Source organism: Elephas maximus, chromosome 5 (genome assembly GCF_024166365.1).
Source record: "Elephas maximus indicus isolate mEleMax1 chromosome 5, mEleMax1 primary haplotype, whole genome shotgun sequence".
Classification (NCBI taxonomy): domain Eukaryota; kingdom Metazoa; phylum Chordata; class Mammalia; order Proboscidea; family Elephantidae; genus Elephas; species Elephas maximus.
Window position 1 is genome coordinate 39,186,595 of NC_064823.1, and position 20,845 is coordinate 39,207,439.

At 36.0% G+C, this 20,845-nt stretch overlaps 1 long non-coding RNA gene across 1 annotated transcript in view; it reads left to right on the plus strand.

The window, feature by feature from the left end:
- Positions 1–11,500, plus strand: part of LOC126077551 (uncharacterized) — a 93,964-nt gene extending 82,464 nt beyond the window's left edge. The window contains exons 2-3 of the long non-coding RNA XR_007517767.1: positions 7,706–7,778; positions 11,441–11,500. This is a non-coding gene — a long non-coding RNA (uncharacterized LOC126077551). The remainder of the gene's footprint in view (positions 1–7,705; positions 7,779–11,440) is intronic.
- Positions 11,501–20,845: the final 9,345 nt, after the last annotated feature.

Sequence of the window (20,845 nt, forward strand, 5' to 3'; positions counted from 1 at the left end):
ATTTGTTGTCCATCATTTTTCAATTGAGAAAGCTTAATTGGATATGAAAATATGCAATTCTCCTTCACATAATTTAATCAAAACTAAATCACTTTTCCAAATTTCTTAAGACATTCCTAACACAAAAATTAATCTTGAAAATTGTCACCCCTTATAAAAATGATCTGTGATAAAGGTACTTCTTTAATGTTAAGTATAACTACTGCAATTCACCATTTGATAAACTTTGTACCATGTTTTTGAAGCCAAAATAGCCTGATGCATGGGATAACATGAGTACCTTAAAGTCACTCTAGACCTCTGGGAATATTCATATTAAGATGTGCTTTGAATGAAAATAATGAGATCGTGAATTATAACTATATGTGTAAAAATTTGTTTACAAAAATTCACATCATGTTCTGTATTCTTTGCATACCTAGAGATGCATCAATCTTTAAAAAGTTTACTGCTAGGGCATCTAAGACTGGTAACAAATAAAGGCAGTAAATAAATAATATAAATATGCTAAGCCCTGAAAGAGATTCAGGTAATTTAGTCAAAACTGAAAGCAAAACATCAAATAAACTCTTTGCTGTTAAATATTTGGTTTATTTCCTATAGACGAAATCTTCAGACAGTCATAAGATGATGACAAAATATAACTAAGCAAATATTCTCCAACCTTACTATACCTTTTAAGCACAAGTACACTAGGCTTTTCTGCATGGTATTTTAATATACTGGACAGAGTTCATTGACAAATGGCTCACACAAGTGGACTTCATAAACATTGTCTCATTTGCAAGTGATCGCTTCTAACACAATATTATATGAAGGACCTAGAGATTTGTTGGTTCTCAGTAAAAATTACAATTAATAATTTCTTATTTATAATTATTAATAATGAGCCCAGTGGCAAGCGAATAAGTGCTCGGCTGCTAACTAAAGGTCAGCAGTTCAAACCCACTCAGTATCTCTATAGGAGAAAGGCCTGGCAATCTGCTCCCATAAAGATTAAAGCCTAGGAAACACTACTGGGCAGTTCTGCTCTGTCCTATAGAGTCACAATTAGTTGGAATTGACTCGGCAGCACACAACAACAACAATTAATAATTGCATATATACAACAAAATTGAAATCACTCTAAGATAATACCTTCTTTTGAAGAGTTCTTCAAAGGAATTGAAAAGCAAGCTGCAATTGAAATGATATTCAATAGTTGGAGTTATCACTGAACTATCAAAAGGAAAACACATTTATCTACTTCGCCATCCAGTCAGTACACACACTGATCCAAAACTCCATTATACAGATTTTTTTCATCCACAGCAAAGCTGTTGCTGTTGTTTGGTGCCATCAAGCTGGTTCCCACTCATAGCAATCCTATGAACAACAGAATGAAACACTGCCCCGTCCTTTCACCGTTGTTATGCTTGAGCCCATTGTTGCAGTCACTGTGTCAACCCAGCTGGTTGAGGGTTTTCCTCTTTTTCACTGATCTTTTACTTTACCAAGCGTGATGTCCTTCTCCAGGGACTGATCCCTCCTGATAACATGTCCAAAATATGTGAGACAAAATCTCAAAATCCTTGCTTCTAAGGAGAATTCAGGTTGTACTTCTTCCAAGACAGATTTGTTCATTCTTCTGGCAGTCCATGGTATATTCAATATTCTTCACCAACGCCACAATTTGAAGGCATCAATTCTCCTTGGGTCTTCCTTGTTCACTGTCCAGCTTTCACATGTATATGAGGTGATTGAAAACACCATGGCTTGGATCAGGCACACCTTAGTCTTCAAGGTGACATCTTTGCTTTTTAACACTTTAAAGAAGTCTTTTGCAGCAGATTTGCTCAATGCAATGCATCTTTTGATTTTTTGACTGCTGCTTCCATGGGTGTTGATTGTGGATCCAAGTAAAACGAAATCCTTGAAAACTTCAGTCTTTTCTCCATTTATCACAATGTTGCTTATTTGTTCAGTTGTGAGGATTTTTGTTTTCTTTATGTTGAGGTGTAATCCACACTGAAGGCTGTGGTCTTTGATCTTCATCAATAAGTGCTTCAACTCCTCTTCACTTTCAGCAAGCAAGGTTGTATCGTCTTCACATCACAGGTTGTTAATGAGTCTTCCTCCAATCCCAATGCCCGTTCTTCATATCGTCCAGCTTCTTGGATTATTTACTCAACGTACAGGTTGAATAGGTATGGTGAAAGGATACAACCCTGACACACACCTTTCCAGACTTTAAACCACTCAGTATCCCCTTGTCCTGTTGAAACAACTGCCTCTTGATCTATAGACAGGCTCTTCATAAGCACAATTAAGACTTCTGGAATTCCCATTCTTTGAAATGTTATCCATAATTTGTTACGATCCACACAGTCAAATGCATTTGCATAGTCAATAAAACACAAGTAAACATCTTTCTTGGTATTCCCTGCTTTCAGCCAGGATCCATCTAACATCGGCAATGATATCCCTGGTTCCACATCCTTTTCTGAATCTGGCTTGAATTTCTGGCAGCTCCCTGTCTGTATACTGTTGCAGCCATTTTTGAATGATCTTCATCAAAATTTTACTTCCATGTGATATCAGTGATAACTGTTCGACAATTTCCTCATTTAGTTGAATCACTTTTTTTGGGAATAGGCATAAACGTGGATCTCTTCTAGTCGGCTGGCCAGGTAGCTGTTCTCCAAATTTCTCGGCATAGACAAATGAGCACTTCCAACGCCTAATCCATTTGTTGAAAAATCTAAACTAGTATTCTGTCAATTCCTGGAACCTTGTTTTTCACCAGTGCATTCAGCGCAGCTTGGACTTATGCCTTCAGTACCATCGCTTCCAGATCATATGCTACCTAATCAAATGGCTGAAAGTCAACCAATTCTTTTTCGTGTGGTGACTCTGTATATTCCTTCCATACTTTTGATGCTTTCTGTGTAGTTTAATATTTTCCCGGTATAATCCATCAATACTGGAACTTAAGGCTTGAATTTTTTCCTCAGTTCTTTCAGCCTGAGAAATACTGAGCATGTTCTTCCTTTTTGGTTTTTTTTTTTTTTTTTAACTCCAGGTCTTTGCACATATTATCATAATACTTTGTATTCTTGAGCTGCCCTTTGAAATATTCATTTCTTCCTCTTGCTTTAGCTACTTGATGTTCAAGAACAACTTTCAGAGTCTCTCCTGACATCCATTTTGGTCTTTTCTTTCATTCTTGTCTCTTTAATGACCTCTTGCTTTCTTCATGTATGATGTTCATGATATCATTCCATAATGCATCTGGTCTTTGGTCATTAGTGTTCAATTCGTCAAATCTGTTCTTGAGGTGGTCTCTAAATTCAGGTGGGATATACTCAAGGTCGTACTTTGGCTCTTGAGGACTTGTTCTAATTTTCTTCAGTTTCAGCTAAACTTTCCTATGAGCAATTGATGGACTGTTCTGCAGTCAGCCCCTGGCCTTGTTCTGACTGATGATTTTGAGCTTTCCAGTTGTCTCTTTCCACAGATGTAGTCAATTTGACTCCTGTATATTCCATCTGGCGAGGTCCATGTGTATTGTCACCATTTATGTTGGTGAAGAAAGGTATTTGCAATGAAGAAGTTGTTGGTCTTGCAAAACTCTATCATGCAATCTCCAGTATTTTTTCTATCACCAAGGCCATGTTTTCCAACTACCAGCCCTTCTTCGTTTCCAACTTTTGCATTCCAATCACCAGTAATTATCGATACATACTGATTGCATTTTTGATCAATTTCAGACTGCAGGAGTTGGTAAAAATCCTCTATTTGTTCATCTTTGACCTTAGTGGCTGGTGTGTAAATTTGAGTAACAGTCATGTTAACAGGTCTTCCTTGTAGGTGTATGGATGTTATCCTATCACTGACAGAGTTGTACTTCAGGATAGATCTTGAAATGTTCTTTTTGATGATGAATGCAATGCCATTCCTCTTCAAGTTATCATTCCCAGAATAGTAGACCATAATATTGTTTAACTCATAATGGCCTATACCAGCCCATTGCAGCTCACTAATGCCTAGGATATCAATGTTTTTGTGTTTCATTTCATTTTTGAAGATTTCCAATTCCCCTAGATTCATTCTTCGTACATTCCAGGTTCCGATTATTAATGGATGTTTGCAGTTGTTTCTTCTCGTTTTGATTCATGCCACATCAGCAATGAAGGTCCCGAAAGCTTGACTCCATCTACGCCACTAAGGTCAACTTTACTTTGAGGAGGCAATGCTTCCCCAGTTGTCTTTTGAACGCCTTCCAACCTGAGGGGCTCATCTCCCAGCACTATATCAGACAATGTTCCGCTGCTATTCATAAGGTTTTCACTGGCTAATTTTTTTTCAGAAGTAGACTGCTGGGTCCTTCTTCCTAGTCTGTCTTAGTCTAGAAGCTCAGCTGGAAACCTGTCCACCATGGGTGGCCCTGCTGGTATTTGAATACTGGTGGCATAGCTTCCAGCATCACAGCAACAAGGAAGCCCCCACAGTTCAACAAACTGACAGATGTGTACAGCAAAACTACTTTATATTAAATGATGTACTTCCATTATTGTCATATGAATGACATAGTTTATCTGCTGCGAATTAGGTTTCTGGAATATATAGGTGTTATACAGCTATGGAGGAACTAATGTGATAACTCAGTGATTTTAAAAAAAAAAAACTTGAAATGATGAGATTTCTACGGAAATTTATTCACCAACCTCAAACTTTGTGTTAAAAAAAAAAAAAGTAGGTCATATATTTATTTTTTAAATGGAAAGTAGTTAACCTTAATTTTATTGTTTTATATACACAGTTCACTGACAATGGCTACATACTTCACGTTGTGTCACCGTTCTCCCTATCTCTGCCCGAATTGTTTTACCACCATTAACGCAGGCTCTTTGCCCCTTAAAACTCTCATCTGTGTTTGAGTTTCTGTTGTCCATTTAATCTCATACAGATAATTCTTCAAAAGAGTGCAATGCTCGAGGAGAACATTCCTTATTAAATGAGCCAAATTGTTTAAAATTAATTTTATTTTAAAAATGCTGCTATATTCTGGATTATGACTGGTAATAAAGTATGCTAAAATCAAGTTTGGAATTCAGTGCTTACCAATTTCCTTTTGAAATCTAAACTTTATACCAGTGCCTCCAGCAGAGGGCACCACACATAATCTCGCACCCTGAAGAGTCTTTCTTCTGCCAACCTTTGGTTTTCTTAAATCGTGCAGGGGCTCCCTCTGCTGTCCTTTTAGACCAGAGAACAGAAAGATGTCAATGTACTGACCCCAAACCTCACACATTTTGTGCAATTATATTCTAAGGATTATTGCATAATCTTTGTAGTTCCAGATCTATCCAACTTCACTACCCACAGGACTACAAGAAAAGATAGCAAACAAGTTGAGTAAGGCTTAGTTAAACACTTCTGTAAATAAATGCTGACAAATGTTATTTCTCTAAGTCTAAGGAGGGAAAGAAAAGGTACCTCCACGGTATACAATAAGAGGAGAGAATGACACGTAGACACTAAAGCTTCGAATAACTGTGATTTATTAAATCATCCAAATACCTGGGTGAATATCTGCGTTCATTGGTGTGTGTGTATGTGTGTGTATGCCAGCTTTTGGGTTGGGGGGGTGAAGAAGCCACTTGATCCCTGCAGCTACTTTTAATTCAAATTATTTTCCTTGTAGTTTTTTAATTTGCTTTTTTGTTTTATGAAACCAGTGAGTAGTTTTGGTAAGACTCCTAGAGTTTGTCCGTTTGTCTTAAAACAATGAAATTAAATGAGATTGTGTGTCTTTCCACATGTAAAAAAGGACTCATATTGAGACATTTATCTTGATAATTGATTTTTTTTCTAAAATCACTTTCGTATTAAAAAGCAGGTAAGTAGAGGAAGAGTCCGTCCTTAGCTTGCTAAGCATCTTGGTACATTCTGAATACTATCCAAATTCTTTAGCTAAACAGTTAGCAAGTTAATGAATTCACGTCAACTTTAATTTCAAATAAATTTTCTAATTGTTTACTTTCCTACCGGGATTTGCCTTCATTCCATGCATTAGTAAATAAAATTGTGCTGGATTATCACAAGCTCAAACCCAACACAAGCTACACTTCCAAACAAATTCATGGAAACGCTTGGAATGTTCAAATCAATCAGCTCCTTTTTAATAATAAATTTTAATATATGGAATATTGAAGCTTTAACACCACAATAATGATAGAGCCCTTTTCTACTAGTTAGCCAAGTGAGTTCTGAAATTTTTAATAATAAAGAATAATTAACTATATCATATTAGTTAAATCAATATTTTTTAAAGTAGTTGCTGACAGAAGAGAGAAATGTTTCTATGCAGTATAGTAAGAAATAGATTTCTGTAAGATCTGTCGGCCTATTCTAAACCCTACCAACAGTGGGGTTTCTGTAGTGAAAAACCAATGTTTTAAGTACTTTCTATAAGATTTCCCTTCTAGGGTTTGAGATAACATGGTTCTTGAATCAAAATGTTCTCTGGGCACGTGAAGTTACCATCTTGATTGTAGGCATTCTTTGGCATTCTTTGCACCACTAACACTTATATTTGTGGAGTGGTTTTTGGACCAAAATTTGGGAAAAATTACAAAACCATTCAGTGACTTGCTTACCATTAAAACGTTTTGGTTTCCTTTTTAGAGTCAAATAAATGTATCACTCCATAGTCAGAGAACATTTCCAAGCAAACACAATGAGAACATAACATAAAAAGAAAGAGAGCTTAAAATTTGGGGGGTTAAGTTTTTAATTAAGTTGATCCATTTGTTTCATGATTGTTCTAGGTTTTGGGGCTGGTTGGAGTGCCGAAGATAATGTGCTAACCTTTAATGACTAATGCAATCATGTGCTTACCAGAAACAAATCTTCCTTGATATTTTAGAATAAATCTTTGCTTTTAGGTATATTTCAAAGGATAGATTTTATTTTTCCTCCTTGGAGTAATTTTACCTTAGAATTTATGTTCTTGAATTTTTTTTTCTTTTTCCACACACAGTTTGGTTTCAAAGGAATATGGAAAATTTAGAGCACATGTCACCTTTAAAAATCCTCCTAGTTGTGACTTAATTCCTACCTTCTGCACATACCAGTAGGATGATGCCATATTGAGGAAGCACCAAGTCCATGCCAAACTCAATATTTTACTCAGCATTACTACTAAGATCACATTTTATTCAGAAACAAGAAACACTCTCTCTTTATTTAGAGTTTATAAATAGACCCAAAATAAACCTTACCAATTAAACATTACCATAAAAATATAATTCCAATTATCTGCAAATGATTTTTAGATGATTTTGTATTAAAAGTTTTGACCAGATACAGACTGACTTATCATGAAAGCATTCCTTTGGCATGTTTATGTGTGTATGAATTGTTTTCTTTCGATCTGCTACAAAAATGAAAAAAAGAAAATGACTCAGATTCATACAGGAGTCCTCTTGCTGCAACTAATCCGTCCAGATTAGTTGAGTCGTTCGGGCTGTACTTCCTGCCTGAACCTGTCTATATGAACGCAAGGCAGAGTGAAAACAAAATAAAAATTCGGCAAAGATCCTTTTCATTATTTTTTAAGAAGGTCAAAATTTGTTGTCAAATGATTTCAAACTTCAAAGTGCCTCCCTGCCTCTCTCTCATTGTCTGTGTGTAAAATCCTATTCATTCATTGTCTTCACAGAAAGAGGGCACAGGCCTTTTTCAGCAAGCTTTTCAAGGAACCCTGCCTATTCCAGCAATGGGAAGACAAACAGGTTCGTAAAATTACAGCAAATCAATCCCTGTCTCCTTAGAAGAAGAGTCACCTACAATAATATCATGAAATCACAAGGGATTTTTTCTTTTTTTTTTTTGAGAAAGCCTTATGAGATAATCCATTTACGTGTGTTTGTGTGTATGTGTTTTCCTTTCTCTATTTTTAAAGATAAGGGGAATAAGAATGATAGATAATTCATATGGATCAAAGTGGGTTGATTTCGTTATCTATTATAAGGTTTTATTTGAATCTTTGACAAAAAGATTATAGGGCAAGTCTTGTTAGATCTCTGTTTTGCAACTCTAAGCCCTGTGTTATTTATAATATTTTAACAAGGATTAGTAGAAGTGAGGTAAAATGATAAACTTCTATATTTAAATAGTTTTTCTGATAAATTTTAGTTAAAATATCACAGACTGTATTTACACAGACTGAATGCATGGATAAAGCATCAGCCGGCCAGTGACTCATAAGTCCAGGATTCTTTTGAGGACATTTGTCCATGGAAGACATTTCCCAATAGACAGTGGACCCATTTGGTCCAAATGCTAATATTTCTAGTTTTCACCTAGACCACTATGAATTCACTATCGGTATGACAAGAATTTTTAGAAAATTGGACTAAAAAGTGTTCAAGGATTAGGCCACTTCACCATTTTATGATTCTGAATCCCCCAAAAGATATCATCAGCCAATATGTTCTTCAGGGGAATATCTACTTTTGAAGCCTATCATTTCAGAGAGATGAGCTGTAGAACGTACACCATTAGTAAAAACAAGTTTCAGTTCTAAAATAAACACACATATTTTTCACAAAAGAAATTCATCCTATACACATTTTCTCCAAGGTGACCTCTGTAGTAGGGCAACTATTTATTGGGAGTTGTTGACTTTTTCCCTTTAGTTTTCCACTCTAGCTGTATTTTGGTGGTACTCAAATCTGCTAATTTCTAGGGGAGATCTCTTAGTTTCCCTAATTTTGGAAGCTGAACATGTCGTGTAGGAATTCTTTGACTTTCTTTGGGTAGTTTGACCTGGGTGGTTTTGTTTCCCATGGAAGAATGTAATCTCCCTATGGGCAGGGACCAGGTATATTATTTTTATTCATTCCACATCCTGTGACTATGCTCTCAAGGCTTGGTAAAAGCTTTCACACTTACTTCACTGGTAGACTCTGATCTATGAGAATTTACATAGCTCTGTAGTTTGTGAGCACAGCCAGGGTCACATGGGACTCTCCATATTATGCACTGGAGATAAATATACAGTGAACCCTGTGAGAGCAGGAACTCAACAGGACTGCCTTTTTTTCCAGGTCTCACAAGTTTTCCTCCTTTGACAGGGTGCAGTCTTACCACTTTTTTTATTGCTCCTTTTAGTAGAAAATATTTGAGTTTTCCTTTACTGACAGGTTTCCACCTTACACAGTTTCTGGCTTTTGTCGGTTTTACTGTATCAGTGATCAAGTGCCATACCTGGCCTAATACACAGCAAGTGTTCGATAAATATTTGTGGAAATATTTTTCCAGAAAGACCAAAAATGGGTTTCAAATAAATGTTCAGACCCGGAAAATATTTATTTTCTTGACAAAAAAGAAGAAATACAAAATCCCTGACTTACACACAACTTCCCCAAACCTAAACCCACTGCCATGAAGTGGGCTCTGACTCCTAGTGACCATATAGGACAAAGTGGAATCACCCCATAGGGGTTCCTAGGCAGACCTTCAGGTCTCTTTTCCCATGGAATGGCTGGTGGGTTCAAACCATCAACCTTTGGCTGAGACCCTGTATGTTTAACTACTGTGCCACCAGGGCTCCTTAGGTACAACTTAAATTCAATAAAAGAATTCTCATAGTAAGTCTATCAGCCCAACTTTGTTCCTGTGAAAGATCTGCTGTGTAGAACAAAGGGCTTTTTATCTTCTTCAGTATCAACCTCAAAATTTAAAGATGGAGAAAAGACATCCTACTTTCTGTGACTAATATTTTGTTACTCTGTTATCTGTGAATTCATATGAATCTTAAAATATTCATTTTCAGGGAAGATACTTTCCAAACTCATTAGTCTTTTCAAATTGTATTTTCAAATTCGTTAGTCTTTTTAAGCCCTAGTAGATAATTAAGATATTCCTATGAAAAAAAAAAAAATTTTTTTTTTTATGTTTATATATGTACTCACACACATATACCCACAGAACACAGTATAGATAGTGTCACTGAGTGTTTATACATTCATATATTAGTGTGCCTCTTTGCATGTCCAGGTTGACTGAACACATTTTTGCATGTATGCACATGAACTCACAGGTGCCCTCTATTGCAGACACACCCACACAGTTTCCCAATTGTTATCTTCAACCTTGCACAGCACTATTTCCCAACTTCCATGACCTCAAGCATAAACATACCTTTCCTCTCCTGTTTACTGATTTATTCTTTAGCGGATAAACACAATCTGGTGACCACCACTGCCCTCTTTTCCTGTCTGCCTTGGCCAACTGAGGGAACCATGGCTGCCTGAGATTCCTATCCAGGGGAAAAAATAATTTATCAGTGGTAAAGTTTTTTTTTTAAAGTTTAGGACTTGCACAAGGGCAACTGACACTTCTGCACAGCCCACTGACTAACTGGAGTCGGCAGATGTTACTCTGCACGTTTTCAGCTTCATGACCTCTCCCACCATGTAAAGATTATAATGCTTCATTTCTCAGTAAACTTAAATGAAAACCTACTATTTGAGAATGAATATCATTTCTCCGGGATAAACAAATCAATACCAGTTCTCTAATTTCAATACTGACAGTAAGTGTGTATTTCTCATGCTTTGTTCTCAAAGGCATTCCTTTATATGAACGAATAAATTTAGATGCTCGAGAAAATTCGGCGAGGGCAGCCTGAATCTGTTAGAACATTGGGAAGTCAAGGTTTTCACACAGCGCTCATGTGCACATTTTGCTTGCTTTATATTAACAATTGAGAAATATAGTTGGGAATATGTATACCATTGGCAACCACGAATGTCTATATTACAGCTTATGTGGTTGGGCTGAAAGCTATTGCACTTTACAAGAATGTCCAGCACCAAGTTGCTTTTTCCAATACCATGACATTATGAATTATCATATATTTACAGTAAAAAATAAAACTGGAGAAATTGAACCCTTGCTGTCTAAGAAAGGTATGACGTACAACTTTCACATTATTGGCTAGAAAGAATACATTAACTACTGGCTTTACCCATGTTTAAAATCTTTCTCATTTGCAAGATGTCCTTCTTGTTAGCTTAATTGCACGGTATACCATTTCACACTTATCTCTTAAATCTCCATTTTCCGAGTAAAATTCTAGTACAAGAACCCCCAGTACTCCCCAATATTTCTGGATTTTATGTTAAACTATTTTTATGTTGTAATTATTGGAAATATTGCAATAGCAATTTCTTCATCACCAGAGTCTCCAAATGAGCCAGATACTTCCTTGTTATACATAGTACCGTGAAGAATGGCAAATCAAGGAAGGGCCACAGGGATTTCTTTTACACTGCAGATCCATTTGTTGTCTGTATTATTAATTCCTAGGATTGCACATAGTAAAACATCACATGTGGATTCCAAATGTGCAGCAAATTTACACCAACTTACCATATTTTTCTTCCAGGCTGTGCTCACCACGTCCTTCCCCTCCTGCCTGACAACGTGTTGCCATGCTATAAAAGCCCTAATGCCCATTTTCAACGATTAGCTGTGCATCAGCATTACCGCCACAAATCCACAAGTTTCACATCAAGCATTAAATGGGATGAATATTGATCTGCTAAAGAGGATTTATTTATTTCTAGCTCTATCCAAAGATCAACTGCTAGCAGCTTTTGGGGGATCTGCGAAGCTCTCACAGCACAAAGCTACTGCATACATGACACTGGACTTGACATTTCAGTTCTGGAAGAAAACCAAACAGTAAATTCAGTGCAATAATCCTAGATAAATGAGATGATCACTGGGAAAGCTGAGATAGTTAAGTGGTCTATCAGAGAGGTCCAACGGATGGTATTGAACAGTTGCTACATAGAATCCTCACTCATGTCAATATGGTCCAAAGCACCATCATATCAGATGCCAATATAATCACATTAAAACAATCTCTACCTCCTGCTTCGATTTCTCTGCCTGTGTATTTTTCTGGATTTATAAGTGGCTGTAAATAATGCACAATGTGGCAAAAGTTGCAGTTTAAAGGCTATGGGCAACAATTGTTTTGAATATGTGTAAGCTGCATTAGAACTTAGCATAACGTATATGAAATGAAATCAAATTGTGGTATATAGCACGTGAGATGCAGCTCTGCGTTCTCACAAGTGGCACCAGAGATGGTGGGTAGTATTGTGCAAGTGAAATCAATCATTTCTGAGAAACAAGGAAGGTTAAATTCTGTCATAATTTCCAAGACTTGGAGACGCCTCCCTCTTTCTCCAAACGTGGAATATATACTTCTGCTATACCATTCAAGTACTATAATTGTCTGAAAATCAGAACTGGACATGGGATGAACCAAATACAAATTCAGTCCTTGCATGAATTCGGTGTTGCTGAGAGACTCAGTCCTTTGACGCAACAAAACTTTACTCCTACTCATATGGGCATTTAAAAAGTAGTTTTATATCTCTGGTCATCAGAAATTCTGGAAATGTGCACTCATTCAATTAATTTAATAGAATTACAATAAATAACCATTTACCTGTCTTTATTCCAGTACCACAAATTAAAAAAAAAATCCAAACAAAATTTTTTGTGACTATAAACATAAAAAAATTCTTAATTACCTAATCCGACATATCAAACAAATTCATTCAGAAATTCTGTAAGCTCGGTACTATACCCACAAAAATAATTTATAATAAAGATTGATGCAGAGAAAATGGTGGTATCTTTGTCATTTTTATACTACTTTTTTCATGTTAAAACATGTACATAAGCAGTATCTTAAAAGAGCACAAACCCTTGTGAAGGGCAAAATAGTACAGTGAAATCCGTGAGAGCTAGAACTTGACCGGACTGCCTGGCTTTTCCGGGTCAAGTTTTTCACGTTTGACAGGATAGAGTCTTACCACTTTTCTATCACTATTACCAAAAACCAAACCTGTTGCCCTGGAGTCGATTCCGACTCTCAGTAACCCAATAGGACAAAGTAGAACTGCCCCATAGGATCTCCACAGAGGGGCTGGTGGATTCGACCTGCCGGCCTATTGGTTAGCAGCCTTGCCTCTTAAACACTGAGTCACCAGGGCTCTCTATCGCTATTAGTGAAGGATATTTTGAGTTTTCCCTCTCTGACAGGTTTCCTCCTTAGAGGAGCCCCAGCTTTCACAGATTTTTCTGTACCTTTATGACAGTTTTACAGATGAGGGTAGTAAGGATTAGAGAGGGTAAGTTACTTACATGATGGAAAGAGACTTCGGCTCAGCTGTCCTCACTTCAGCTCCCATGGTTTTATTCATTGACTCCGTGGTCTGCAATAGCCAGCTTGGTTGTCCACACCACACAGATCAACTGGAAAGCTGTCCCTTTTATTTTACCCTGTAGAGACACCATCTTAAAGAAAATGTTTCAGAAATCCATAGGGATAGAGGGAAAGTTTAACTAAGAGAAAAAAATCTTAGAATATCTCCCAGTCTCTACTGCATTATAACGGTTTGCTGCTCAATCGTTTACATTTGTTTTAATTGTTAAACCCATCAAACTATGGAAGAGTCTAAACAATTAAAGAAATAGGAAAAAAAAAAATGAACTAGGGTAAGTCTGTGGGTTTTAGAGTTCTAAGATATTAGGAGCAATATCTCAATTTGTAACTTTACCCTTTTAGAAAATAAGTAATAACTTCTGTATTAATCATAATGTTTCTGGGAGCTGAAGAATAATGATTTGTTGTGGATATTTGAAACTTTTGGTAGCAGGTGTCCTTGGACGAGGTACCACTTAAATTAATTTGGTTTTGTCCACAGACCTGAGGGTCTAGATTGCTAAATCCAGCTGATGCTTATCAGTTAAAACAGTGTCATTGGAAGACAAAGAAAACAGAATAAAAATTGCATTTTGTTCTCCTCAGTCTCTGGTCATGCAGCTCATTTTAATTCATGTTAGTCACACAGAAAATAGGAATCACAGACACTGATTTTAAAAAGGTATTAAAATATATGCAGACTGCATGGGACAGTAGTTTGGGGTTACTTTCTAAGATTTTCAGTTAATTGTTTTGAGGATCTCTACAAATAATACCATGCACCAAATAATAGTTTCTTCTCGTGAGATAAATTTTCCACCTTCCTGAATCATAAACCTTTCGGGGAAGGAAATAATATGCCACCTAAACAAAAATTGGAAGGGGGAGGAGTACAGCAAAAAATGTGATCTTATATTTATAGTGTTATTGGAACCATTGGTTCTGGAAACTGGAAAAGTCTTGAGAGCTTCAAGGGGTCAATAATGTCATAAAATATGGGCTTGCCTTGTTTGTACGAGTTACAATTGATACTTTTGAAATTTACTCATGATGAGAACAACCTGTTCTCTTGGATAGTTTTGCCTCCTCAGTAGTCATCTCAATACTTCACCTTCTTTCAAAACATTTCCTCTCCAGCAGCTTTTGTGGGATAGTTCATTATTCACTGAAAGTATCTACAAAAATCAAAGACTTGAGGAGATTGAGAACCCCTAGCCTCAGCTAACAAACCATTCATCTCTATTATACTTAAAATTGTGCAAAATTATCACAAGGTTCTTAGTAAGCAGCCAATGAATGTTTTCATATCAAATTAAATTGAAAAAAATTTAAAGCCACCTTTTCTTAAATATGATTACAATTGAATCTGTTTTATAATTACTGTTACTCAATGGGAAATCCTGGTGGCATAGTGGTTAAGAGCTATGGCTGCTCACCTAAAGGTTGGCAGTTCGAATCCACCAGGTGCTTCTTGGAAACTCTGTGGGGCAGTTCTACCCTGTCCTATAGGGTCGCTACAAATTGGAATAGACTTGATGGCAACAAGTATTTTTATGGGTTATTCGATAATAATAATAAAAAAACAACTGTCGCCATTGAGTCAATTCTAACTTATAGCTACCCTATAGGACAGAGTAGAACTGCACCATAGGGTTTCTAAGGAGTGGCTGGTGGATTCAAACTGCCAACCTTCTGGTTAGCAGCCGCATCAAGCTATTTAAAAAATTAGGAAATGCATTCATGTATAGCTTAAACACATATTTTAAAAAAAAACATGCATTTATTTATATCCACATACTCAAGATTCTAAAATCATTTTACATGTTCCAGTAGGTATGAGTCTAGTATACATAGGATAATCCTACCAAAGCTAAGACTCCAAAATACTTAAGTCATTTTTCTTAGACATAATGCTGTTAACTAACAATAACTCTTTTCTTCAGAAACACTTCATAACATATGCCCACTGAAGTCGACTGCCGTACTTGTGGTTCGAGTGACATAGCAACATTTCAGATAGAAAGGAAAGCATGTCTATTTCAGAGGGCATCCCCCTCCTTTTAAAAAATATTTCCAGTCATACATTTTCCCTTTCTGTTGGGTATGTAAGACAATAGCAATTCTCTCTTTGTTGTAGGTTAAACCAAGGTCATTTAGGTAATGTGCTGCTTTTGTCTTGATTGTTTATGCTGGCTAGGAGCAAACATACAAGCAAGGTGCCAAAGGTAAGCTTTCAAGGCATTGCACTGAGAGCTGGACTAGAAATATGAGTTGAATTACTTAGTTAATCAAATGTCTCAAGGTAAAAAGAGTGTGGAAGCACTGTTTGGTGGTAGCTTATTTCAGAGACAGGTCTGCTTAGATCCCTGCTAACGTTTTTCCAATTTCCTACCAAGAGTAAATTGGCTTTGCTCACATTATTGCTCTTTCTCACGTTTCAGTTGGCCTTACCAGAGAAAATGGCTCAACGCTGTAGCAATGTCTTGGAGAATACCAATCTCTTGATTTAGACAACAGGTTTTTATTTCTTCTCATTCATTGTTCTGGATGCTTTTTCTTCTTTTTATAAACAGACTAGAACAAAGGACTATTGTTCTTAGCACACACTGCATGCGCTAGCAATATACATGGGAAAATATCACCGGACAGGTTTTCTTTTCCAGCTAAACATTATATTACTGCCTAACAAAAGTGCTAGCAGCATAACACGATGCAATAAACCTCTCCAACAGTAGCTGATTTGTATGCAACAATGACCGTAAGGGTAACTCTTCAGCAAACCTGAATCTCATATATAATGCATAGCAGTTAATAAATCATAGTAAAATCAGATGGCTTAGAGCCAACAATACCTAACTAGTAATGGAAAGGGGGTGAAGATATATAGAGAGACAGATTCTGTCTGGATTTTGCTTTTAAGATGCTCACCAACAGCAATGGAGTATCTTGCATGGTTTCTAAGTAGACGTTTGTATTCTGTTGATTTACTCCATCTTTTTTTCTAAGGAATTTTTGAGGAAAGCTGATATCCTTTTTTTTCTAACCACCAGGTGGAGTGTTTCCTATTTAACATTTAAGGTTTCATACATCAGAACCAGTACAAATCTATAGGGAGAAAATGTTCCTTTTGAGCCTCTAGTTACCTGAATAACAACTTTTTAGGATGCTTTTTTCCTCAGCCAAGTATGTGCAGATAAATATATCTTGAAATGTTCAAAAAAACTAACTTTTGTTTTAAATGGCATTCCACATATCTTGACAAGGAAGCAGAACTATACTTCTACTTTATAGTTTCAGAATAAAGTATTCTTAGGTGCACTCATTTTGTCCAGTGTTTTACTCACTATACCATGTGAATCTGAAAAATGCAGAATTTGAAAATTTGTCATATGTCAAAGGGAAGAATATTGAAGACAACATGTGCCATACAGATCTGAGAGAAGCATTCACTTCAAATCTGTTTCTGGTTATTAGCAGATCTTGGCCAATTTCCGGTGCTGACATGGACTATTGAGATGTGTGGCAAACATGTCACCTCAGACTTAGGGATATTTCAATCTGCTGAATTATGACCTTCTACAAATTCTTAACATTAAAAAAAAATGAAGATAAATTGCTAAAGTAGGGAATGGGTAGTAGAAATTATTAATGCCTACATAATTTTCTATCCCGTGGAGTCTAAAGTATTTATTTTTAAAATACCTTAAACTACTCCCTGATTTTAATGACTCATAAGAAAGAGATCATCTTCCTGGATGTTAGGAAGCTTAGGTGTATATTTTCACTGAAAAACTATGTGGATTAAAGTGTCACTTTAACGATGTGTATTGGAAGCAATTTTTTTTTTTTCATTAGGAATATTTGCATTCAATTATGACAGCCACAAGATGGCAGTAATACCTTATTAAACGGACCGTCGCCTCTTCAAGGCTTGCAGAGTACTGACTGGCTCCTGGTAAGAGAGAAGGAAGAAAATAAAGAGAAGGACCGCCTTGCATTAAGGGTGAAAATTAAATGGAGCAAAGGTTAAAGATAATGGGAGTGGCCTAAAGTAGAGTGAAATTAGTTTTATCCCGATGTCTTTAGGTTTTCAGACCGCAGAACTTTCAAGTGAAATGGAATCTTCAATCAGAATGATCACCTGGAAGGCAATGTTCTAAAAAGACCTATTTTGGAATAATCTGGGGATGTATGTATAATAATTAATTTCCCAATGATTATAAATTCTTAGGCTTGTTTTGGCAGGTTTAATTCTTGGCTTCCATCTGATGGTGCTGCGTTATGGCAGTGATTTGTAGATGGTCAGGGATGGTCCACTGTAAAAACACCCTCATAGGACCCTGAAGTTAAATATAACTCGGAACAAAATAACTAGAGACAAAATACATAAGTCAGCGCCCCGACATTACGATTGCTCCCCCCCATGCCCCGGCCCTGCTCCAAAGCGCTGTGCTTGGCAAACTCAGAACTGCCCGCATTTTTAAGTAGTAGAGGTTTGTGCAGAAACGTAGCGAACAAATCAAATTTGAAAACAGTACTTTTTGTCGGTTTATTCTCTACAGATTTTTCCAATTGATACAGTGACACTTATTTTTGTAAATGTTATCAAACTTGGATAAGATATTTAGGCATTGGTAGTTCAGAAATAAACATTGTCAACAAAAATATTTTTAAAACAATTATGTAGATCGGATATAGCCACATGCTAGTTAACAGCAAAGATAGAGGAAGCGATGGTCAGCCAGTTATTCATCACAGACATCTAAAAGGTTTGAAAATGCAACATAAAATGAATGTTTCTACTACCCGATGAATTGGATTAACTTTTTAATCATTTAACGGGAAGAAATTTTACCCATTTTTTGTTTATATGTGTAAGCTATATTTAGACTCCATTTTGTATAAATAACCTTTGGTTTCCTGCTCTATATTACTAGTTCAATTGTAGTGTTTCAATATTGTGGGGAAATTTCTTTGTGTCCACACATGAAAAGTAAAGAGTCAAGAGGGTTATATGGATACTTCCACTTTAAAATATTATTATTGGGACTATCTAAATAATTAGAACAAAAGACCGTTCTGAAAAATAATCCTTGTTATTTTGACTTAATTTATTTACATTATATATTTTCTTAGCATAGATATGTTGATCAAGAAAAATAGTTCTTTCTGGGTATTTATAAGACCAACTGAATTGAATTTCTCATTTCGAATATAAAGGCATATGGTAATTTCCTTTCTATAAATATATGATATATATCAACATATGCTCACAACTGTTTCCATGCGTATTTAAGCGGCTGGACTATTGCCACAGTTGGAGCTGGAGTTAAAACGAGGTGTAGTTATAGCAGGGGGACTGGAGAGTTTTCATCACACTTTCTTTCTCTAGATAAATCATGTCTTAAAGGAGAGAGCCCGTATTGAGAGCAAGAAAGAGGGGAAAAGGATAGTTGAGCAAGCTTCTATCTCTTTTCTCTGCCTTTTATAAGCTTTGATTTATTCAAGATGTAACAATACATTAGAACTTAAGTTTAAAAATTGTGCACTAGAATAAGAAATTTCTCCTGAGAAGTAGACACTTCTTAGGCTGAGAAACCTTCAAAGAAGAGAAAGCTGAGACTCATAATTTAGACTTTCTCCTTCTTAAATCCTTTTAAATTATAATTATCAAAGTCATTTAATATGGAAGAGAATGTATATTTACTCATCATTTAGGAAATTATTTAAAATGTATTAAGTTATTGCTTACCATGGTGTAAAGAAACTATATAACATAGAGTTCTACAGAGCCAACACATGCACTTGAGTAATCATGACAAAATTCAATACTGTTCAGCAACCACTTTTTAATAAAATTGGTAGTCATAAAGAGAATATTATTTCTAATATCTCAAAGATCAGAGGTTTTTAAATGAATACATCCTTTTGTTAATGATGTAAACAGAATGACCACACATGGAGTTTTAATGTAAGCTTTATTTCATTTTGGAAAAATTCACGCTGAAAGTGTAAAATTGGAATTGCCTGTGAAAAATTGTGACCATTTTATATATCTTGTGGAAAAATCTGTAGCATTCAGTTATAAGGAATAGCCGTGTTTTGCTTAGACTTGTTCTCACCCTACCAAATAACTTTAAAATATATATATATTTGCAATAATGACATGATTGAAAATGGGTGTGACTATCTCAGTAATCTGGGCCTTAAGCACGTGTCCTTCAATTATCTGAATATTTCAGTTAAAACATTCATTTGACTTGCATATTGGCATGGTTGCCTTGCTTCTTCACTAGCACGGTAAGTGCTAGTTACATAACGATTTACCATGGAACCCAATCGACCACCATTGGATTCTCCATGGCTCATAGATCTTGGCTTGGTTACAACGTGGACACACAGCCCCTTACAAAGCCTTCTTATGGAAATGCACTCAGCAGAATATGATTAACTCAGCCCGAAAGATCTAAGAAAAAGGCTTCCTCCATTTCTTCATTTTATTTACTCCTTTCCAGAAAAAAGAACCTTACTTCAATGCTATAATTTTGAACAAAATTATGATATTATCATTAAAATGCATCAAAAGTAGCTAAACATGCAAGGTTATAGGTAGGCAAATTTTTGAAACATATGTCTAAGCTTAGTGCATGTACACCACAATGAGAAAACATTCTTAAACATATGACACATGACTGATAGACATAGTCTGTACTCAGAATTCTATCTTTTGATTAGTAATATGCAAACCTGAGGGAAGATTTAATGACTGCAATCCATTGTTGACTTTAGAAATATTCCAGGACCTACCATATTGGGGTCACAGCCGCTTGGTGATATTGCACAGTGGACACTGTGCTGGCAGACTCAGCCAACGGGCTGTCTACGTCGTGTCTGCAGCTTCACTTTGAAACCATTTGCCAAGATATACATTCCACTACCGCTTGGTTCTAAGGAGTAAAACTATACTTCTCTGGCTACGTAATGTAGTAAAATCAAAAAAACTAAGCTAAAATGAACATTATTGGATGGTTGATAAGATCTTCCAAAAATGTATTATTAGAGAAAACATATAGCGTGGAAATTTTCTCATGAGGTATTATTTTTTCAAATTACGTGTTCACATAAATGTATGCTGACACCCAAAATATATGCTCATACATATACATATTGGAATAAATATTTATGTGATGTCTTTATTTGCATGATGTAGAATTTAAGCAATCTCATCCAAATGAAAGGATGAAATAAAAGAAACCATGGAAATAAATGAAACAAAAACAAAATTATTCTTTTACTTTGACTCATCTGTGTTTTATTTTCCCTAGCTCTCTATCTAGTCTTTAGCACAGGAAAAACATGACCACTTGGAGCACACAGACACACACACACACATACACATTCACACAAACAGAAAGAGAATTATGTGGATTAGGTACAGCCTGCATCATTTTTGAAGCTTGCCTGAGTTATCTTGAGCTTATGGAATAAATGCAGGAAAATAAACTATCTGTTTTAGGATCAGTTACTGGTTTGGAGGATTTGGTTACCGTTAGTTAAAATAACACT